The sequence below is a fragment of the Microplitis mediator genome, chromosome 2 (genome assembly GCF_029852145.1).
Source record: "Microplitis mediator isolate UGA2020A chromosome 2, iyMicMedi2.1, whole genome shotgun sequence".
Taxonomy (NCBI): Eukaryota; Metazoa; Arthropoda; class Insecta; order Hymenoptera; family Braconidae; genus Microplitis; species Microplitis mediator.
This window is the reverse complement of record NC_079970.1, coordinates 11,984,507-12,009,239: the sequence shown is the minus strand read 5'-3', so window position 1 is coordinate 12,009,239 and position 24,733 is coordinate 11,984,507. Positions and strand designations below refer to the sequence as shown.

The 24,733-nt window shown below is 33.2% G+C and overlaps 2 protein-coding genes across 15 annotated transcripts in view; one reads left to right on the top strand and one right to left on the bottom strand.

The window, feature by feature from the left end:
• LOC130663030 (uncharacterized) overlaps nt 1–24,733 on the top strand; it is a 275,606-nt gene that overhangs the window by 44,318 nt on the left and 206,555 nt on the right. The window contains exon 4 of one of the 13 annotated variants that reach the window (XM_057462071.1): nt 13,708–13,849. The exons of the other annotated variants lie outside the window; for them this stretch is intronic. The gene's annotated coding sequence lies outside the window, so the exon portion shown is untranslated. The remainder of the gene's footprint in view (nt 1–13,707; nt 13,850–24,733) is intronic. 13 annotated transcript variants of the gene reach the window in all.
• The window catches only part of LOC130663028 (dual specificity protein kinase splB-like), a 528,032-nt gene that overhangs the window by 318,889 nt on the left and 184,410 nt on the right, over nt 1–24,733 (bottom strand). The gene's annotated exons all lie outside the window — the stretch shown is intronic.

The following is a 24,733-nucleotide window of genomic DNA, read 5'->3' as shown; positions in this document are numbered from 1 at the left end:
AAGGGCCGGTTGTGGGGAGCACTTCTGTGTTCAGGATTATCTTGAACTCAGTTTACTTCACATTGGGGAGTTAACCCAAAGCAAGGGTTGTTGTGCGCTTTGTAGGTCAGCAGATGGAAGGCCGGCCTACTTTGCCCACGATGCGCCACGGGGTAAATAGAACCCCCGCTGGCCGCACAACATGCACCGTGGGCATTTATTATGATTATTATTATTATTATTATCATTATTATTATTATTATTATTACCTCCATTATATATATATATATATATATATATTTTAATAAAGCAAAATTTTTTTTTTCTCCTAAATAAATATGTATTTATTTATTTTTTCAAAATTTTAATATTATTATCTGTTAAATTATTATCTTTATAACAATAATCATTGTTATAATTGATTTAATAATTTAGTTTTTGAAAATTAGTTAATATTTTATAAATAAAATTCAGACGTTTTTTGATAATCATAATTTGATTTTTATTAATTATTTTCAAGATATATACATATTATTATTAGTTTGTGACATCAGTTTTGCTCTTTTATGAAGAATTCAAATTTATTATATTTCCCACTAAGATATCTGATAAATACGTTCTGTTCTTCAACTATTTCATTCAATGATAGTAAAAGTGTTGAATCCTTTCGAATGGCAGTAGTAGCACGTTTTGGCAAATAAACACAAAACTGACTATCCAGCGATGCAAAAATGCTGTCGCCAAATTTTGTGTTAATTAGTTTTAATTTACTTGACTCGGAATGAAAACCACTCTTTACAATATGAATCCCCACTACGATTTTGGTGAAAAATGGGGAAAAAATAGATAAAAGTGTAAATTTTCAGAAAAAATTGACTCATTTGTTTATAACAAAATAAAAGTGAAAGTTGTTAAAGATAAGATAAGGTATACACTAGGGTGCTTCGTTTCCGGCGCAAGTATTTTTTTCGTTGCTCATCAAGCAAAATATTGTTTTTTATGCTGCAAGAAAAATTCCTGCTGAGTTTGAGCTCCTAATTCCAATCCTAAGTACTTTCTATTTGATTTCAAAGATTTCCCATTCAAAATACACTTAAATTAAATTACTTTTTTTTTAACTTTCTAATACTCAGCTGCGTTTAATGATATCGACACGGTTTTGGTCGCAAATTGTAGGGCATTTGGTGTTCTTCAAAAGTGCCCGTAGTTACTTAGCTGTGATTCTTGCTGTTTTACTTGTGTCCGTTGTGGAAGTTATTTTTCCTATGGAATTGACTTTTAATGGCTTGCAGAACGTAAACCAATGAAAGTACACGAAAAATGCTAACGGAAATTTTATTCTCTTCAAAAAAAGTCCTATGAGTCAAGTCGCTCAAGTCCATAGTTTCCAAGTTATAGTAATTTTAGTAATTTGAAAATTAAAATGTCAATTGTAATTGGTATTTTTTATATTTTATTTTTCAAATCATTAAAATTTCTATAACTCGGAAACTATGAACTTTAGCGACTTGACTCATAGGACTTTTTTTGAAGGGAATAAAATTTCCGTTAGCATTTTTCGTGTACTTTCATTGGTTTACGTTCTGCAAGCCATTAAAAGTCAATTCCATAGGAAAAATAACTTCCACAACGGACACAAGTAAAACAGCAAGAATCACAGCTAAGTAACTACGGGCACTTTTGAAGAACACCAAATGCCCTACAATTTGCGACCAAAACCGTGTCGTTATCATTAAACGCAGCTGAGTATTAGAAAGTTAAAAAAAAAGTAATTTAATTTAAGTGTATTTTGAATGAGAAATCTTTGAAATCAAATAGAAAGTACTTAGGATTGGAATTAGGAGCTCAAACTCAGCAGGAATTTTTCTTCCAGCATAAAAAACAATATTTTGCTTGATGAGCAACGAAAAAAATACTTCCGCCGGAAACGAAGCACCCTAGTATACATGTATTAATGAGTAAAAAAAAAATGCGTCATTTGTTATAAAAAAAAATCCCCACCCTTCCACATACCTTAAACTTTTATCTTAAAAACATTTAAACGATACAATAACAACATACGTCATTTTTCCCACTTAAATTCAAAAAAATACCCCCACTCCAACACCCTCTTTATCCTTATTCATGAACCATATCATCCCATACCCCCACCCCATAGTCCAGGCCCCGATCCTACAGTATCAATCTCATATTCCCTTCCCTCCCCCCCTCCCAAATCTACTAGCAAAATGCCACAAGCGCCCTCTCTCGGATACCACTATGGAAGATCAACAGAAAGCGCCACTAGCGCACCCTATCTCAACTGTCGGTATGCAAAATTTCCCCGAACCCCCACTTATCCATGAGGGTATTGCAGATCCCTGTTGTGGGAGGGAAAGCATACCTGCTTATCTACTAAAACATCATTTGATGTAAGGGTTCATGCGGGGGCGGCTTCGGGATCTCGAGACGTAACCAAGATTCCTGGAAATATTTTTTAAAATATATTAAAACCTAAAAATAATTTTTTTGATGGGGAGTATACGGGTAGAAATCTCATTTAATATAAGGATCCATGCGGGGGCGGCTTCCGAATACCGAGACATGACCAGGATTTCTTTAAATATTTTTTAAAATATATTAAAACCCCAAAATAATTTTTTAATGGGGAGTATGCCAGTAGAAACATCATTTGATATAAGCGTCCATGCGGAGGCAACTTCCGAAAACCAAGACATGACTAAGATTTTTTTAAATATTTTTTAAAATATATTGAAACCTAAAAATGATTTTTTTAATGGGGAGAATGCCAGTAGAAAAATCAGATATTAGGGTTCATGTAGAGGCGATTTCCATGTACAGAGACATGACCAAGATTTCTTGAAATATTTTTAAAAATTTATTAAAACCCAAGAATAGGATTTTTAATGGGGAGTATGCGAGTAGAAATCCCATTTAATATAAAGGTTCATGCAGGGGCGGCTTCCGAATACCGAGACATGACCAAGATTTCTGGAAATATTTTTTAAAATATATTAAAACGTAAAAATAATTTTTTGATGGGGAGTATGCGAGTAGAAATCTTATTTGATATAAGGGTCTATGTGGGGGTGCCTTCCGGATACCGATTCATGACCAAAAATTCTTAAAGTATTCTTAAAAATACATTGAACCCTATAAATGATTTTTTTAATGGGCAGAATGCAAGTAGAAAAATTAGATATAAGGGTCCATGCAGGGGCGGCTTCTGAATACCGAGACATGACCAAGATTTCTTTAAATATTTTTTAACATATATTAAAACCTGAAAATAGGCTTTTTAATGGGGAGTATGCGAGTAGAAACCTCATTTGATATAAGGGTCCATGCGGGGGCGGCTTCCGAATACCGAGACATGACCAAGATTTCTTCAAAAATTTTTTAAAATATATTAAAACCTGAACATAATTTTTTTAATGGAGAGTATGCGAGTCGAAACATCATTTGATGTAAGGGTTCATGCGGGGGCGGCTTCCAGATCCCGAGACATGACCAAGATACCTGAAAATATTTTTCTAAATATATTAAAACCTGAAAATATTTTTCTAAATATATTAAAACCTGAAAATATTTTCGTTTATGGGGAGTATGCGAGCAAAAGAATTATTCGATATATGGGCTGGTGGTCGTTTAAGGGCTGATGTCGGGTTCAGCTACCAGGACAGAAAACATTATTACATTTACCGCAATAAGGCAATCCATGTTTTTAATTATTAAAAATTTTTTTAGTGGTGATCTTAATTCGAAATTTTGTTCAATGAACATTCGACTTTCCAATTACATGAGTTATCGCGGGAGAAAGCACCCATAAAAAACAGATTTTTGCGAATATCTTTGAAACAACTGAACTAAACAAATCCAAAATCTGATCAGCTTCAGAATTTATTAAAACGCGTTGGTTGCCTTCTTAACTATCAAAATCGGTTAAGGGCGGGGTAAGGGTTTTCACTTTCGAAAAATCGATTTTTTTTGTTTTATCTTATTGTTTAACATTTCAAGAATATGTCCTCAAAATTTTAATCCGATCTAAGCAATATTCTTGAAGTTATTCTTTAATTAGTCTCGGGGCCTTTAACGCTCTAACTCTAACAGCTACGGGCGGTTGGGATTGCAGTGCAGCTGTCGAGCAGGTATACAGGTTATTCATTGCTATTGTCCTGATCCCACATCCAGTTTTAGAAATATTTCATTTAGTAAAGCCAGGTAACTAAAACCATATAGATATATTTTATATTTGTACGTTTACTATACACTACATTACTTTAAAAAAAGAAACGAGCTTCAGTTAGTGATTAGACGTTCGACCGTGCACTTGTAATTTTATTTTTTCAAAAAATTTCCTGAGCAATAATGCCGAGAGTAAGTAAAATTTCGCGAGAAGGCCGTCAAAGTGGAAGGACCTATTTGTGTCGATCAAAAAAAAGATCAAACCCGAATAAAAAAATAAAAGATGAGGCTACCACCAAAAGTGCTTCGGCGAAGAAAATAAAACTAAATACGAGTGCTAGTGTACCGGAAGATGTTGAAAAACATTTTAGAATCATAGATGACATAGAAGACATCGACAATGCTGAAGGATGTGTGCTGTATGGAGCTGGAATTGATGATTCTGTGTAAGTTTAAAAAAAAAATTTTTTTCTTCACTTTTTTGCTTCATAAACTTTAAACGCGTTTTTCTCAAAACTACTTTTTCGAAGTCCGTGTTCACTGCCATTTGAAAACTACTTGACCGATTCATTTCAAACTTTGTACACATTTTCTTCATATTAAATACCTTCTCCCTACGTTTAGTAAAAATTTTTTTTTTAACATTAAGGGTGTTTCCCACCCACAAAATGGCGGAAATTTTAGTCGAAAATAACGGTTCACACTTTAGATGGCCGCCAAAAAATTTTTAATTAAAAAAAAAATAATCAGAGAACGTTGGGGGGAAGATTTGTTTATAATTTAACTAAATTCTTATGGTTTTTCATTTTCAGATAATTTTCGGCTGAGTTACAGTGAACACCGCGAATTGTTTTTTTTTCAAGACGTCCTGGGGGAAACTCTGTCACGGGCTAATGGTTTAATATTTTTGCATGAAAAATTTACAGAAGATAGTCAAAACTATGCTCAATAATGTATAGAAGGTTTCAATAAAATTTCTCAATCGATATTTGAGATAAAAAATCACAAAAAAAGTGTTTTTTTTCCGCTGAAACCCAGACCTCTCCCTTAATTTGTTCGAGAGATATCGCTGAAGAAAGAAATGGTAAAAAACAGTTATTTGCAAATATCTTTGAAGTTACTCAACTAAACAATTCCAAAATCTGATCAGCTCTAGAACTCAATAAAATACGTCGATTGCCGAATCAAGCATCAAAATCGGTTTATTCGTTCGCGAGATATCATGGGAGCAAGAAATGCTAAAAAACGTTTTTTTTTTTAAACAACGGCATCCAAAAGTATTTTCGAGCTCGAAGAGCTCGAAAACGTACTACAACAATGTTTTCGAGCTCAAGGAGCTCGAAAACAGCGGGAACTTTTAGGGCTGGCCCGCAGGGTCAACCTATAGACAGATTTTTTTAGTGTTATTTATTTATTATTCTATAATTAAATAAATTGTTTCCATTATTTATTTGAAAATATGTATGCGTTGATGGGCCAGTGTAATATAAATGGGTATTAGAAATTATTTCAAGCTGAGTTATTTCGTCTTACAAAATTTTGGTGCAAAAGAGAGAGAGAGAGAGAGAGAAGAACATAGTGAATGCAAGGGAGCTAGCCCGAGCGCGAGCCTCTTGTATAGCCTTGGGTATGTATGAATAATATTGGTTATTTTCATTACTCTTTCTTATTTTTCTCCTAATTAGTTTAATATTGTGGCTATCTGGTTTTTTTTATGAGTGCTAAAGGTCACGCGTGGAGTCCCGGGTCGTAGAATTGAAAGAGTCAAAGCGTGAGCGATAAAGAGATTTAATAATTATAACAGTGACTGCCGAGATGGTATTTAGATATTTCTATTATTGTTTTACCTGATTGTTGTCTAGTGATTACTTTTCTGTTTTCGGTTAGTCCTTAGTTAGTAGTTATTATCGATTGTTGACCTTGAAGAAGTTGTCATGACTATAGGTTTTTTTTAGTCGTTCCTCAAAAGAGTTATTAAAAGAGTCTCTCATCTTAATATGGTTAGAATGTCATTTTCATGCGATCGGGTTAGGGGATCGCAGGTATAACGTCAACCGTTTTTATTTTTGCGACGGAGCCACGAATAAGCCCGGAATCGTATGTGGTCACCCACGTGTAATCAAAATTCTTATTTAATAATATTAAAATACGACTCAAAATAATAAATAAAATAACGGTGAGCCGGGACTCTACTCTTTCGGTGTCTTTAAATAGACCAGAAAAGAGCTTAGGGACATCGATATCAAGACACATAAAGTCATACTTTTTCCAGCACATCGGTGGGAGAGGTCTACAGAGCTTGGAGTGTCTACATGATTGTTTGGTTTTGGATTTAACAGACGAAGTTGTCAATTCCACAGCAGATGAAAACGATTTCCTACTGCAAATTTTTCATAGTCATGAGAATGGGCATGAAGGAGCATTTTTATATAGGACAGCAATGTACGCGGCGAAATTCCTCGGTCTCGAAAGAATAAACCCTCTTATTAAACTCTCTGAGGAGAAATTTAAGAATGTCATTAAGAATGCTGAGCAGCAAGAACTGCTTAGCACATACATGGACAAGTCCATGCACAGCGTAATCTTCAAGCACGTACGCGATCATGGCTTGACCACCCAGCTGAAGTCCTCCGTTAAGTTAGCTGGCCTAATGTCCGAAACTAGAGGATATATTTTTCCTGTCAAGATAATGTCATCAATATCCTCAAATACCATGCTAAAGTACTCCAGATGCAGCTACCTGACACATCGTACAGGGTGTGTGTTAAGTAAGCGAACGCACAATAGTAATCTGGTTTAGGTGTGATGGAATTTAAAAACTAATAATTTTACAAGTTTAATAATAAATACTTGAGATCTTTAATTACACTATTTACACTTAGATATTGTGAGAAACAATATTGATAGAGCGAATGTGACTGATTGATACGCGATAGCGCATGCAAAAATGTGATTTTCACGTATGTAAAAGCGACACGTGGTTGGTACTAGTACTAGTTAAACACGCGGTAATTAATTTACAATTAATTAAACGCGAGCGACAATCAATATATACTAAATAATTAGTATCCTTGATATACTAATTATTGAGAATATTTAAGCGTAAGTTCAGTGGATTTATAACACAAGACTAATTAATATAAGAAAAACGGTTTAAGAGCACGATTTAGAATGCGATGTTAAAACGGCGTCTTCTTCATTCGTTGTCGCTCGCTGGTGACGTATGCAGCATGGCTGCATTAACGAATTTTTCCATTGGCTTAAAAGCGCGCCAACAGGAAGTAGTTAGCCGCCAATTTTTCTGATTAGCCGGCTGGTAGCAGGGCTCTCATGCCGGCTTGACACGGCCATGAGCGAGATATTGTATGTGCCGGGCCCGAATAGCGAATCACCTAGCACTATTCTGAGCTTGAAGTCAATAGCAAGTTCAGCAGCTCCTGGACGTAGCGGAATTGCATGAAGCTTTTCGAAATGATCAAGCTCGTGACTGAACAGTATGTAAGCAACATCCTGAGACGCTTATGCATCTCTTGTCTGCATGTCCTGTGCTGGCAAGAAATGCATACATCCAGCGTCGTAATGCTGTTCTGCAATTACTTTATTGCCATCTTATACATACGTACGGTATCGATAAAATACCAGTGCTGCCTTATCTGCCAGAAGAAATTCCGCTAGTTGTTGAGAATGACCGTTGCCGTATTCATTGGAACGTGGCATTCGCAACAACTCGGAAGATTGACCACAACAAACCTGATATTGTGCTCTCCGATAAAACCACTCATGACATTTATGCCGTTGATATCTCAGCACCAGCTGAATATAACATCACGGTTAAAGAAGAGTACAAACACCACATATATCAGGGTCTTCTGTTTGAAATTGGCAAACTTCACCCAGGTTACCGGGTGAAACTTGTCTTCCTCATTGTTGGCGTTCTAGGAGGGATAAAACAGTGTGCTACCTGCACTAGCTAGGTTACCAAATTGTTCATTGCAAGTTGAGCTTCTTGCATCGCGGATGCAGAAGGATGTTATCCTCGGATCCCTACGTCTTCTAAGGCAACGAAACTTAGCATGTTGCACATGCTGACCATCTTGTTAATGGAGCAAGGCAGCAGTATCGATTTGGCGCTCAAGTGTGGCCTTCGGCAAATTCAGATTATCAGGGATAACCTTTTGAGCATTTAAACAAACATAAATGATAGTAGTAATAATTTTCAAAAAAATATATAAGAAACTTGAAACAATTAGAATTTCCATAATATTCTTTTTTCCTCGAAAAAAGTACATTTTATTTATTGATCCATTTTTTTTCATTTCCTGCACGGTAATCAATTCTGTCACCACTATGCTGAAGCACAACTTAACTGTGGATTCAATTATCTTATGTGACCTACCTCTATTACCTCGAGTTATATTTAATGTAAAGTCAACAAATATGACAAATGTCAAAAAATTATGGATTAGAGTATTTTATTAACCTATTGATCATGTAAATATTCTGGCAAACCTGCGGTATTTTATCGTCAAGCGAACTACTGCATTGCAAAAACTCTAAAAAGAAAAAATTATACAGTGCTTACTGTGAAATACATATTCTTGACTACCAAAATTGAGAAATTCAAAGTGAGATTTATGCTTGAACCCTGCGCATGCTAGACAATGTCTAAATCAAAATACGTTCCATTCTATGGACTCACTCATTAAAAAATTAGCAAACTCCATGCCCTTACTTTAATTGTGTTTTTTTTTTTTTTTTGGCAAATATCCGATGGTGGACGGGCAAACTACTCTGTCAGATGATGTGATAAATCAGCAAGGACGTTTTCTTTTCCATCTCTTTCGCGTCTTAAGTCAATTATTTTAGTTTATAATAAAAATATATGTTACATAACTCAGTTAAAATTTGAAATAAGAATTTGTATACTCTAGATAAAAGGTGAACTGTGAGAGTGAAGATAATAAACATATATAAATATGGTTTGTTTACACAATAATAAAATTATTTTCATATAGCATGCGTGCAGTTTTATTATCTTATGATATCTAATTTTCATTGACGTCTGGCAATATCTCAACATTGTTCGTAGTAACTGGAAATTCTAAATTTATTTTTTGTCTAAATATCGAGATGCATGTTTATTTATAACATTAGGTAGATTTTCAATGTTGATAACAGTTTTTTTTGTTTGTTGCTTAGAAGTTTAATCAAGATGGCCCTCAAAATAACTGTCTTGATTTACGTATTGTGTTTTATTATTATTTTTACTGATGTTATCATTCATTAGGTCACAATGAAACACATTTTTTGGAATTTTCTGAATGCTATCGTGCCCAGATTCGTTATCATCATCGGTAGACTCTATTTCACTAGGAAATTAATCACAGACGTGCTGGAGGTTTTCAGCTATGCTTCAGATCTAATGGTTTACCCTCTTACAGAGTTATCATGGCGGCTTCACCATTTGTAGACAGATAACGGCAACGATTTAAACCACCTTCGGTAAATCAAAAGTTTCTGTAAAAAGAAAGAAAGTTTTTACATAAAAAAAAAAAAAAAAATCCTGACCACGGTTGGTCCCAAGGGCCAGCCCAAATACTTTCCGCTGTTTTCGAGCTCGAAAACATTGTAAATACATTTTTATGCTCGGGAATACTCTTGCATGCAATTGTTATTTTATAAGCTTTGTAAGCTCAAACAAGTGACGCTTTATGTTAAAGATTAAAAATTTAATAATCGAAGATAACACCGGCACACAAAAAAAAAAAATTGTCTGTACACCGGGCACCACCTATCTACGGGCATGTTTTTCGACCCACTGAATACGAATTTCAAGTCAGTTTAGGCCGTCCAGCCTTCAATTTCGAGTAAATTGCAAAAAACCCCAAAAAATAGCGAAAATTCGATGTTTTGGCAAGAAAAAAAGTTTTGAGATCTAAGGCAAGCATAATTTTCATGAATTTTCATTTGTTAAATACTAATTTCGATCGTACGTTAATCATAAACCGTTTTAAATCTATAAAAATTGTAAAAAACCATCAAAAATAGAAGAAAATTGGGATTATCTTGGTATAAAAAATTTTCTGGACCCGGATTGATGAAGATTTTTATGTAATATAATCTGCTTGATCTGATTCTGCAATAAATTTGGCCCATAGTCCCCTCAAACATTCATAAAACTGCAAAAAACCGATAAAATAGCAGAAAATCGCTGCTGAAAAAATGGAAAACAATCTTTTAAACACAATTAAATAAATTTCTTGTATTTTTTATTAACAAAATACAAGATTAAAATCTAAGAATGTACACAACTTGGATTTTTAACGGTTTTTCGAGGGTATTGTACTGTTTCATTCTCATACGTCAATTTCGTAGATTTTACAATTTTTTTGCATTTTCAGATTGGCAGTAAAAGTAGAGTTATTTGTATTGGTCTGGTAGATGCTTTTGAAGAACGAAGCAAATAGGTTGCTTACTTCTTCACCGTTGCTGGCCTCCTTATCGTTCCATTTCATAGTCGTTGGCATGTTGGTGTCGCTTCTTCTTTTATTTTTTATATAACTCCAGAACTTGGAAGCATCTGATTTAATCAGTAGTTCTGTTTTGGCGATATGAGCATTATAACAGTTATCACTTAGCTTTTTGCAGGCATTTCTAAGGCTCCGAAATATATTGTAGTAATATTTGGATTTAAATTTTTTATACTTAGTATGAGCTGCCTTTTTTTCTCTAATTTTATTTACTAATTCTTTAGAGAACCAGATTGGGTACTCAATTGTTTTCCTTATGTGAACAGGAACAAATTGTGTAACTCCCTCATTTATTATATCGTAGAAGTAACTTATTTTATCATCTATTGATTCCAATTTGTATAAATCTATCCAGTTGTGAGACAAGAAGAATCCATTTAGACTTGGGTAATCTGCATTTCTGAAAATATATCTAGGTACATTATTTTGTTTTAAATCAGTCTGAATATTAACTATTATGTCTAATGCTGGATGGTATTTATCTTCATTAATGAGAGCTTCAGCTTTGCTGACTCTGGCATCGGTGTTGCTGAAGCATAAGTCCAGGATCTTATTATTGTCATTGCTAATTGAGTTGAGCTGTTGACAGTTATTTAGAATCATGTTGTTGTATAGTGAGTTTGTGCAGCATATTTGAGGGTAGCTGCTGGGTAGATTATAGTCCCCTATTATTAGTAATTTGCAATTTTGATACTTGTTACTTAGATATGCTAATGTATTGGTGTGACTGTCATAAGTGTCTAGTGATGAGAGAGATGGTAGGTATACGCATCCAATTATGATGTCTCTTCCAACACATTTCACTCTTATAAAGATTTTTTCTAAATGATTGTCTTCGATATCTAGCAATTCTACGGAAACACTATTTTTAACCGCTATCAAGACACCTCCACCACGCTTACGTTCACTGGTATTATTGTCTCTGTCTTTCCTAAATAACATATACGTGTTATCGAATATTTCACCATCAGATATAGTATCATTTAGCCATGTTTCACTCGCACATATAATATCTCCATGATAAACAGCTGAAGAGGTCAAGAATTGTTTAAGTTTTGTTCTCATACCTCTTGTATTTTGGTAATAGATTTTTAATTTATACTTTTTTGGGAATTTCTTTAGGTGTACGAAAAGTTTGTTTGTTAACAATCTTGGGTACACCGTTTATGTACTTTATAGTTTTGTTTGTCTCACCGTTTTCAATTTATTCTTCAAGCTCCGAGCGAAGTGTGTTGAGATGCTGCTGCTGTAATTGAGTTAGGCTGGATTTAAACTTGATATTGGTGTCTCCAGTTGGTTTTGACTTTAGGATTGCTCTAGCTACAACAGGCGATGGTGTATGTAGCAAAACTGGTAGGGTTTTACCTTGTGTAGGTTTCCCGAGACGCCGGACTTTGACATCAGGTATCATGTCTGATAATTTGGCCGGAATAAGCTTAGAGACAAGCTCGATGTCATCACGTTGTCGGTCAGCGCTGACTGGTTTTTTGGACTCTGGTACGCTTAGTCTAATATAAATATGATATTAATAGATTTTGTAGTAAAGCAAAGTTTTCAAATAGAAAAAAATGTTTCTATATATGTTTTAAGCAGTAATAGATATAGTTAGTATGTAAAAGCATCGAACAAAATTGTTTATTTGATAAAATAAAACAATAAATGACGAGCAATAGTGTTCAGTCACCAGCTTAGACAATTTGAAAAGCTTCGTGCATTTCCGCTACGTCCGGGAGCTGCCGGACTCGCTACTGACTTCAAAGTCAGAATAGTGCCGGGTCACTCGCTATCTGGGCCCGACACATGCAATTTTTTGCTCATGACGTGTTAAAACGGCATGAGGACCGGCTACCCGCCGGCCAATCAGATAATTCGTCTTCTATCAACCGGCCAATCAGAGAATTCATCTTATTCCGGCGTTCTCGGCAGCCAATAAGGAAAATTGGCTATCAACTACTTCCTGTTGGCACGCTTTTAAGCCAATGGAAAAATTTGTTTTATGCAGCGAGGCTGCCACGTCACCACTAAGCGGTAACGCCGGCTCAACAACGCTTTCATCATCCTCTTTGTTATGTCCAAATGATTTTTTTTTTATTCTAATAATTACTTAAAACAATTATTTCTGAGCTTTTCTTTGCAAAGTGCGCGAAAACGCAGCGTCAGCTTTTTCACCTTTTTATGCGGCAAAGAATAGTAGGAAGACAACTGAAATAAGTTTAACAAATAAACAATGGACTGTCGTCACTTTCCACCAATGACGATAATTATAAATTCCCCATCAAATTGCCAAGCAAAGTTTATAAAAAGCCTGAGCACCCATAGCTCAGGGCCGTCTGTTCATATAACTTACGGCCCGCGAAGATCCGAACGTCGGAGTTTCGTGAACTCTTATTGCAGGAATCCGCTCCAGGCATTGAATAATCGATAAGAGGATTTTTAATATTTTCTACATAAACCTTATTGCAGGAATCTTCTTTGGCGCTGAATAATCAATAAGGCAATTCTTAATTTATCTAGACTAATTTATACTGCGGGAATCCACCCTAGGCGTAGAATAATCAGTAAGGCATTTAAACTAAAATCTTTTGTATCCAATTATTGCAGGAATCTGTTTCGGCGTTGAATAATCAGTAATTGAATTCAAATTATTTATTAAAAATCCTCAAATATTGATCTAAAATTCGATCTGACGCAACTGAAGTAATCGTTCGTCTAGTACAATATTTGTCGGATCTTAAAATCCATCCGGTTCGATCGAATCAGTGACACAAATTCACGTGAATTTGTGAGTCAATCTCGAGCCGAGTTTTGCGCATAAAACCACTTCTCGGGTGTGTAAAAATGACGCATTAAATAGAAATAAAAAATCTTATAATAATATCTGTTGAAATAATTAATATAAAAATATAAATCATATAAAGATTGTGAAAGACTAGAGTGAATAAGTGACGTTTATTGTAATTGAAATCTTTTATTTTTTTTAATAAACGAAAAGTTCATCACTCCAACCTTGCAGTTTTCATTCGAGAGTCGTACACAAGGTCATATCCTACAACCCAGCCGCACCCACTCATCTCAAGTCCTAGGAGGAAGGTCAAGCGAGCTGCAACGTTCTGGAAGGGTAAAACCTGCCATTCTAGAAGAAGTTACATCAAAAAGTAGGTGAAGATCCGTTTTTCTATCATCATAAAATATTTTTGGCTTGAACAAGAGCACCAGTCTCTTCGAAAAAGTTTGGGTTCTGAATATTTGAAAAGATCCACTATAAATAATAAATTATAGGGAGATAATTTCTTCCTCGTATTCTTTATTGTCGTCCGCACCCTCGAGCCCGCTTGTCCAAAATTACTATCGCTACCAAAGCGAGAAATCCCGGATAAGTAACTAAAAACTAAGCGGCGGACATAACATCTTTTGCATCGTGAATCGACTAGTACAACCTCGTGCTATAAAATCGCTTTACTTAATTAATTATTCTTGTGTGATATAACTCGGAATCTTGTGCTTAATTATCCTCAATAATTAGACAGTAAAATGAGGCTGCGATTTATTGAGAATAAATTGATTGTTACTCGCGTATAATTAATTACCAAATTAATTCCTGCATCACTAACCGCTATCGACCACGTGTCAAAATTATTATACGTGATTCAATTTTTGTTGCACTCGCTATCGCGTAGTTATTTTGTTGCATTCGCTGTTTATCATTAATTCTCACAATCAGTAAGTGTACAAAGTGTAAATAAATATCTAATTTATTTATTATAATATTTTTGTAATTTTTTATTGTTAAAATTCCATCACCACTAACCAGATCCTTTTTGTTTATTCACTCACTTTACAAATAAAATAACTAATAAAACCTTTTGAATACAGTTTTTTGCTACTTCTGAATATTGTTTACTTAAGAAATAACATTATTTATTCGTTACATCTGCAATATTCGAAGTTATGTCAATTGATAAATAAATAATAATCATTCAATTTTCTGATATCTATTATTTTTGGCTTCATTATAGTGAAGTTATGTTTATTTATTTGCCGAATACACATAAAAAATGTATTATTTGTTTGTTTTTAAATGAATTTATTATATGATCAAATTCGTTGTGAAAAAGCTTAATTGTCGTCGTAAATATTATTTTATAATTACCTCTAAATAAAGTACTGAACCACAACGTAAAAAGTACATATTTGTTGGTATGTGTTGTGACGAGACGTTTTTCTAGCTCAGTAAAATCGTTCGTGAATAAAGTTTAGAGTTAGTTAACCACCATCGCGACAACCAAGAATCCAAAAATCGAGTAAGGATTTTTGACGTTCAACTTTTACATCCAGACTCCATTTACTACGTAGTGGTCGAAGTTTGCGATATTCCCAGGAGGCTCAGAGCCCCTGAGTCAACTCACTGGAACAGACTTTGCTCCAGTAGCCTGCAGACTACCTTGCAGGGACATACGTGGCTGGCGTATTCGAAATGGACCAGTTTAGCCTATGTGGTGGTATCTTGTAACCGGGCAGCAGAGTACGACATGAGAATGTGGCTCTCGCTAACACGGTCTTCATTATTTGGACCTAACTCTCTCTCTCTCCCTCTTTCGGATTTCCTGGGTGTCAAGTGTGAGTTGGGTCTTAGCGTCCAGTTCAGTGCTGATTTTCGCGCAGCAGGTGACCGTAAATCGGTCACTGCGCATACGTAGGTAGGGGTCAAGGCAGGTTGCAGTAAAAGATGATTTGACCCAAGACTCACTCGAGTTTAAGAATTGTACACGCGAGGACGCAAAATTTTCTTAAGCGAATAATTTATCCACACTCTCTTGAGTAAATCTAAGCAACCAAATAATATATATGTGTAAGTTGAGTTTATAAATTTACAAGAGCCGTGGTCTCAGAGCCTGGTTAATAACAACCAATAGTGAAGTGAGTGAGGTGATATCCGATCCAGTACCCGAGGACTCACCAGGACATTCCAGTTCCATTCCAACTTGAGATGCATCGTCGGCTGATTCCACCTGTAAGTCGACTACAACTCTGATCAATCTATATTTTCACGTATATATCGTTACCTTGTTATTCTCTCTCTCTTCAACGTAACGCAATATTAAATTATTTACCAAATTTATCTTATTCCACGCTCTATACATTTACACGTTCCTTAATCTATAAATTTCATTAGTTAATTATATATATATATATATATATATTTATATATTTAATTAACTAATGAAATATTAATATTAATATAAAATAATTATACATTATGTAAATATATATAATAGGCCGCTGACTAAAATAGAATCAATATGAGAACAAGTTTTTTGATCAAATACGTTCTCCATTCTGTAATCAAGTGGTATTTTTTCAGGCTCTACGTATTCACTACATTCTTTTAATACATCGATTTATTGATTTAAATTCTTCAATCCATCAAATGGGTTTTGAAAGTAATATTCATTTAATAAGTCTTCCATTTCAATATCATCGAGTGATTGTCTGTTAAATTGTAGTAGTTTTCCATTGAAAATAGCTATAAACATTTATCTGAAAATAATAGTAATATTTATTTAAAAACATAAAATAATTAATAAGACGATTTGAGGTTATGCATTACCTTAGATGTAAATCAACTACAAATACGTTTCAGAATTATTCTAGTCACATTCAATAGAGGAAAAATATATAAGTTTTATTACCCAGCAAACGGGATCGGATTGAGTCGAATTCAACATCCTATCCGCTTTAACACGATTCAATGCAGTTTTTGAAATCTCCGTTTTTCAATCCGTTTTAATAAGATCAGACCCGACACGTTAGTATTGGATAACTACAGAAAATTTTGTTACCACCCTCGCAAATTTGAATCACGGTGGAAACACGGTGGGTTTGTTCCATTTTACCATTATGATTACGTGGTGTATCCACCGTGATTCCACGGTGGCTTGACCACTGTGTATACACGGTGTTTCCACTGTAATTACGTGGTGGATACACCGCGTAATCACAGTGGAAACACCGTGTGTACACAGTGGTCAATCCACCGTGGAATCACGATAAATACACCGTGTAATCACAGTGGATATACTGTGTATACCCGGTGGTGGAATGGAACAAACCCACCGTGTAACCATGGTGGATCCACAGTGGTTACACTTCCACGGTGTTCCCACCGTGATTCAAATCTGCGAGGGTAACTTCTAAAACTTCTAGAAATTTTTTAATAATGAGTTGATTTTTTTTTAACTTCCCGCTAAAAAAATCGACGATTTTGAAAAATTGGGAAGTTATTGTTTTCACCTCGATTTTCGAAAGTCAAGTTTTCATCAGATGTCGACGTTTTGAGGTCCTAGGAAGCTATTCTGACTATTTTCAGAATGACGTCCGAGTGTATGTATGTATGTGTGTGTGTGTGTGTGTGTGTGTGTGTGTGTGTGTGTGTGTGTATGTGTGTAAACTCTTTGTAACTTTTCAACTAACGAATCGATTTGGATGGTTGAGGTGGCAATCGAAAGAGCTTGTTGGTCCTCAACTTTCCTGAAAATTTCAGATCATTTGATAAAGCAGACTCGAAAATATTGGCGAATTACGAATAAAAAATAATTTTTGTTTTTAGTTTTTTAGTGATTTCTCAGAAACAACTTGAACGATCGACTTCAAAATCTAATCAGCTCTAGAACTTTATAAGCCGCGTCGAATGTCACCTCAACCATCTCAATCGGTTAATTTGTTCAAGAGAAATCGTTGGCGAAAGAAATGATAAAAAACGGTTTTTTTTTATTATCATTGAAGTGACTCATCCGACCAATTTCAAAATCTAATCAGCTCTAGAACTCAATAAAACGCTCCGAATGCCATCCGACCGTCACAATCGGTTTATTAGTTCAAAAGATATTGGCGCTGAGAAGTGAAAAAATAACATAAAATGTTATTTTTTCCGGATAAATCAAAATATAATGTACTATATGTTTTTGAAATCATACCAACTCTTTCTGTTTATAGTCTCTTTCGATTATCATTTAATGTCATCCAACTTGTTCTTTAGTTTAAAACATATCATCAGCAAAAAATTGAGAAAATCCAGTTTTTAATGTTTTTCTCGGATATTTCATATATTATTGCTCTGACCTAAGTCAAAACTCACTCAAATCTTGATTTTGATTACTGACATTGATTTTTGCCTCGATACATTTATTTCATTGAACATAATCGAAAATAAAAATTAAAAAACCGCTTCTCCATTAATAATTTTCGATTTTTAACTTGTCAAACTTTAGCAAAAAATGCAACTTAGTAGAGCTTGAAAAGCTCATAAAAAATAATCGCAGGTAATAGCATTTTCGATCTAGAAGAGCTCGAAAATATATTCAGAGTAATGTTTTCAAGCTCCTTGAGCTCGAAAACAGCGGGAAGTTTTGGGACTGGCCCGAAGGGTCAACCGACGCCCAGATTTTTTTATTCACTTTCAGAATTTTATATTCTTATAAATTTTTTGAGAAGTTTTTAGAAAAATTTTAAAATTAAATTATTTTTAGCTTCTGCAATAGTTTATAATATGTTCTTTTTGATAAACTTATTCAATTTTAACTTTTGTCTTTGACGTTATTAGAAAAGTAAAATTATGTTTATCAATTTACCACGGCCCAACCTTAAAAACATAAATTTCTTAATATAAATAAAATATCAAAAAAGGGAAATTTCACTTGCATGCGTTTGGCTTATAGTCCAGTCGATGCGCACGAAAAAATGGTCAAAAATCATTTTTTCGGTGGGTAAAGATCGATTTTGAAAATTTTTTTTTTTTAAATACTAGAAAAAATATAAGGAAAAAAGTTACCATAAATTTAGAGGTGGATCATTTTTTTTTTTTTTTTTAAATTAGATGTAAAATGAAATATCTCTAAAAGTATTAAGAAGTTATCGAGACTAACTAGTATCATTGTTTTTGGGGTTTTATAACGAACAAAATAGATTTTGAACGAAGTCTCTACGACGAATAGTTGCTGAGATAGAAATTATTAAAACGCGAAAAACGAAAAAGCGCGTCATTTCGTCCGTGCGTGGATAAACAAAAGAGTGTATCTCGGCAGCAAATCGACATTTTTACAATTTTTTTTTATTCTCTTAGTAAATTATATATCAATCATAAAAAAATTTGGTAACTTCCAAAAAAATTTTTTCGAATTTTAAATTTTAAAAAAGTAAAAATCACTTTTTGTTAAATAAAAAATAGAAAAAATGAAAAATTAATAAAATGACCTAATGGATAATTTTGTTTGAACCTTTACCTAAACAATTACGGGTAATGACAGTTAAAAAAAAAAAAATTTTTTCATAAAAAAACCCGTTTTGAAAATTTTTGAAATTGATTAACAATTAAAAAAAAATATATTTTTTTTTTGATACGACAGAAACTCATCTCAAATAATTCTGAATCGAATGGTATATACGAATTTTTTGAATTTTTCCTTTATAATTTTCAATATAAGGACTTAAAAAAATTTCTTGCTACGGGACTCTTAACTGTCACTACCCGTAATTGTTTAGGTAATGGTTCAAACAAAATTATCCATTAGGTCATTTTATATATTTTTCATTTTTTCTATTTTTTATTTAACAAAAAGTGATTTTTACTTTTTTAAAATTTAAAATTTGAATAAATTTTTTTGGAAGTTACCAAATTTTTTTATGATTGATACATGATTTACTAAGAGAATAAAAAAAAAATTGTAAAAATATCGATTTGCTGCCGAGTTACACTCTTTTGTTTATCCGCGCGCGGACGAAATGACGCGCTTTTTCGTTTTTCATATCTCAACAACTATTTGTCGTAGAGACTTCGTTCAAAATCTATTTTGTTCGTTATAAAACCCCAAAAACAATGATACTAGTTAGTCTCGATAACTTCTTAATACTTTTAGAGATATTTCATTTTACTTCTAATTTTTTTATAAAAAATAATGATCCACCTCCAAATTTATGGTAACTTTTTTCCGTATATTTTTTCTAGTATTTTAAAAAAAAAGTTTTTCAAAATCGATCTTTACTCACCGAAAAAATGATCTTTGACCATTTTTTCGTGCGCATCGACTGGACTACCGACTTGGTCGGTAAGTTGAACTCTGCCTCGAATTCATTCTATCCGATTCAATGCGTTTTAACACGAAACACTGTTTTCAAGAATCGCATTGAATCGGGTTGGTTCGTATTGGACTTCAATCCGACTTCGTTTGCTGGGTAGTATATAAAGTATAAATTAACTTTTGTTTGTTGAAATATTTTATACTTACCCTAATAATAGTGCAATATAAATAATAAACTTTGATTATAACTTGCAATCAACCTCTTTTTAACAAACAAGCTTCCAAGTAGATGGCACTCTTTACTGCCGTGAAGCTAAGTTTACTGATAAGTCAGTAAATTTATTCAAAGCTACTGATCTTTCAGTAAATTTTGTAACTACTCAAAAAATCAGTAACATTTTTACTGATTTAACTTAAGAGAATAAGGACGTTCTAAAAAATTCAAATTTTTTTATTATGAGCATTAAAAACTTGTGATTTAATAAATTAAAAAAAAATCAACACTTACTTGCTTGGTAAATATTTTTCTTTATATATGTTGCAAATAAAATTGAACTTATTTATCACTTATAAACAATAACACAAACTCCTAATTAACCTCAAACTTCATTTTCCTATGGACGCTTGGAGTAATGTTAGCAGATAAGGTAGTTTTAAGTTTGGAATCCAAGCTTAGAACAAATCTTGTCATACGCATGGAAACAGAGCTAACAGCAAGGTATATTTGAAGGTTAGTTACACTCTAAAGACTTGTCATAGAATTCATTCTAATAGCAACCTAGAATAAAGCTAACAAAATGTCCGTCGCTTAGATTTAAATTAATTATACGGGATTTCTCCCTTTGGTAGCGATAGAAAACTTTAACGAGCGATTTGGAGGATGCGGACAACAGTAAAGAATACGAGGAAGATTTTCGCTTCCTATATTTTTTATTTATTGTGGGATTTTCGAAGAGTACGAATCCAAACGCCTTCGAGCTTGGTCACGTTGCATTTATATATCGATCAATAGAGAGAAAATATTTTAAATGTCTCTCACTTACCATAGGATGAGTCTTTCTTCTAGTACGGCAGGTTGTATCCCTCCAGGACTTTGCAGCTCATTCGGCCTCTTCCTGAAGGAGTTGGTTGAATGGGCGCGGTTGGGGTAGTAGGATAGAATCTTATGTGCTATTTTCGAATGAAACCACTAAGTTAAGATTATGATCTTTTGTCTTTTTATTTAATTTTTCAATTACAGCACTTCTACACTATAACTGTTATAATGGTTTGCACTTATAAAAGATGTAAAACCATTTAATTTGGTTATCATTAATTTTAATTATTTTTACTTATTTTTAAATGCGTCCTTATGTAGCCTTATGGCTTTTTATGCGCAGATTATCTCGACCCGAGATGGGACTATAATTACACTTGATTTTTGTGTCACTATTCGATCGAGTCGGAGTGATTTTTATGATAATTGTAAATAACAAAATAATACCGCAACACGATATGAAAATATCAGCCAAGTACCTTAATCAATTTACAATTTAACTGAATCAAAATATAAGATAAACCGCTGTTAATAAAATAATACCGCTACACGATAGGAACTATCGGCCTTTTATTAAGGACGGTTACTTATTGCCTTGTCTAGGACAGATTTTTGCAATAAGATTACGGGCTATCGACACCGTTTACGCGGACCGTAAGACTCGAAATTTAAAGATCTAATCAACAACCACGACACCGTTTACACGATACCGTAAGACTCGAGATCTGAAATTTGATCAACAACTAAGGCCCTGAGTCATGGTGTTCAGGCTATTTAAAAACTTTTGATTGATGTTTGATGGGAGTGATTGAATTGTTGTCATTGGTGGAAAATAACGACAAGTTTGTATTTATTCGTCAATCGTTATTGCAAAAATCGTCGCGCTACTTTCATACGCATAAGTGATGGTAATACTGACGCTGCGTTTTCGCGTGCTTTTGTAAAGAGGAGTTTCGTAAATTTATTTATGAAATAAAATAAATTAAAGAAAAAAATTTAGTGGACATACTAAAAACAAGACTTAGATGTTAAGCTAAAATAAAGCTATTTCGAAGTTTCAAACTTGTCCGACTAAGACAATTTTCTACCTGGGCGATTATGTTCAATAAAATAAACGTATTAAGGCAGAAATCATTGTCAGTAATGAAAATCAAGATTTAATTAAGTTGTGACTCATGTCAGAGCAATAATATACAAAATATCCGAGAAAAATAATAAAAACTTTGTTTTATCAATTTTTTCGTTGATAATATGATTAAAACTAAATAACAAGTCAGATGACATTATATGATAATCAAAAGAAACCATAAAGAGGAAAAGTTTGTATGATTTCAGAGACATTTTAGTCCATTATATTATGATTTATCCGGAAAAAACAACATAAAATGTTATTTTTTTTTTACTTTTCAACGCCGATTTTGACCATCCGTTCAGTCGTTTCGAAAATATTTCGAAAAAACCGTTTTTCACCATTTCTTTCTCCCGCGATATCTCTCGAACGCATTAACTGATTGAGATGGTTAAGGCGGCGATCGACGCGTTTTATTAAGTTCTAACGCTGATTAGATATGAAAGTGGATCGTTCGAGTCGTTTTTGAGAAATCACTGAAAAACTAAAAAAAAATTTTTTTTCTTAGTAATTCGCCAATATTTTCGAGTCTACTTGATCAAATGATCTGAAATTTTCAGGAAAGTTGATGGCCAACAAGCTCTTTCGATTTCTGCCTTAACCATCCAAATCGATTCATTAGTTAAAAAGTTACAAAGAGTTTACATACATACACACTAGGGTGTTCCAAAAAAAGTCGATAATTTTTTTTTTCGATTGCATGTGAAATTCTTGTTGTATATGTTAAAAAAAAAATTCTGTAAAAATTTGAGCCCTTAATATCAACTTAAAGAACTCCATCACCGAATTTGAAGATTTACCATTGATTTAACATGGAAAAATGATTTTTTAACCTTCATTTCTCCTCCAAACTATGTAGAACATTATTTTTCGGAACAATCATCACTGTTCCTTCTTCAGTATTAAATTTTGTAAAAAAAAAGCTCTTAGGGTCCAGTCTCTAACGTCAACCCTCTCGTTTTTATTTGCGTTAAAACATATAGATTTTTTGAAATTTCGATTTTTTCCATTTAATGTGTAAAATTTTAATCTCAGGCCATGAAGTTTGAGGAAATTTTAATAGATCATTCAATGTTTCACAAATCTGGGCCAAGGAAATTTTTTGTATCACTTTTAGCTCCAAAATTGTGAGGTTTGCAATATCTATTTTAATGATTATTCGCTATAATAATAAATTTTACAACAAATTTTAAAATCTGTCAATAAAATATCAAAATTTCTTCATAACAGTCAACAAAACGCTGTATTTACGGTTCAATTCTTTCAATTTTATTATTTTTGTTCATTTAATATAACAGTTTTTGGCTGTAACACATGATTTACACACGATTTTTGAATCATTTTACGAATTACAACACTTATTTCATCTATAATTTTCGAATGAATAACGAAGAGAAACCATACAAATTTGAAGTTTCGAAAAAAATTTTAATCCATTGTAGAATGAAAAAAGTTTTTATTAAAGATTTATTCAATAAACAAATTTGTTTAACAAAAATCTCACAATTGTGGGCCAATTAAAAATAAGAAACACAACATACCGAGTAAGTAACAAGAAACAAGAATCGGTTGATGATAATAAAAAATAAATTTAATAACATTTATCGGAAACTAAAGTTGATTTTAATTTTATTCAGCTGCATATGATGAAATGATACTTTGCTTCGAAAAGCCTGGGAATTTTTTCCTGTGGTTTTCTACTACTTGGAGCAAAAATTGTTTTTGTTCCTCATCTCTCGTTAAACAAATATTGAATTGTGTCATTAATGCAACTCCCCGCTCAGCAATATCGTTAGTGACTTTTAAATACGAAAGCACGTTTATTAAATGTTCCACAATTGTAAGATTTTTGTTAAACAAATTTGTTTATTGAATTAATCTTCAATAAAAGCTTTTTTCATTCTACAATGGCTTAAAATTTTTTTCGAAACTTCAAATTTGTATGGTTTCTCTTCGTTATTCATTCGAAAATTATAGATGAAATAAGTGTTGTAATTCGTAAAATGATTCAAAAATCGTGTGTAAATCATGTGTTACAGCCAAAAACTGTTATATTAAATGAACAAAAATAATAAAATTGAAAGAATTAAAGCGTAAATACAGCGTTTTGTTAACTGTTATAAAAAAATTTTGATATTTTATTGATAGATTTTTAAATTTGTTGTAAAATTTATTATTATAGCGAATAATCATTAAAATAGATATTGCAAACCTCACAATTTTGGAGCTAAAAGTGATACGAAAAATTTTCTTGGCCCAGATTTGTGAAACTTCATGGCCTGAGATCAAAATTTTACACATTAAATGGAAAAAATCGAAATTTTAAAAAATCTATATTTTTTAACGCAAATAAAAACGAGAGGGTTGACGTTAGAGACTGGACCCTAAGAGCTTTTATTTACAGAATTTAATACTGAAGAAGGAACAGTGGTGGTTTTTCCGAAAAATAATGTTCTACATAGTTTGGAGGAGAAATGAAGGTTAAAAAATCATTTTTCCATGTTAAATCAATGGTAAATCTTCAAATTCGGTGATGGAGTTCTTCAAGTTGATATTAAGGGCTCAAATTTTTACAGAATTTTTTTTTTAACATATACAACAAGAATTTCACATGCAATCGAAAAAAAATTATCGACTTTTTTTGGAACACCCTAATCCACACACACACACACACACACACACACACACACACACACACACACACACACACACACACACACGGACACACGGACATTATTCTAAAAATTTTCTCAGCGGGAAGTTTAAAAACCCGTCCGGTTAATACACGGAAAGATTGAAA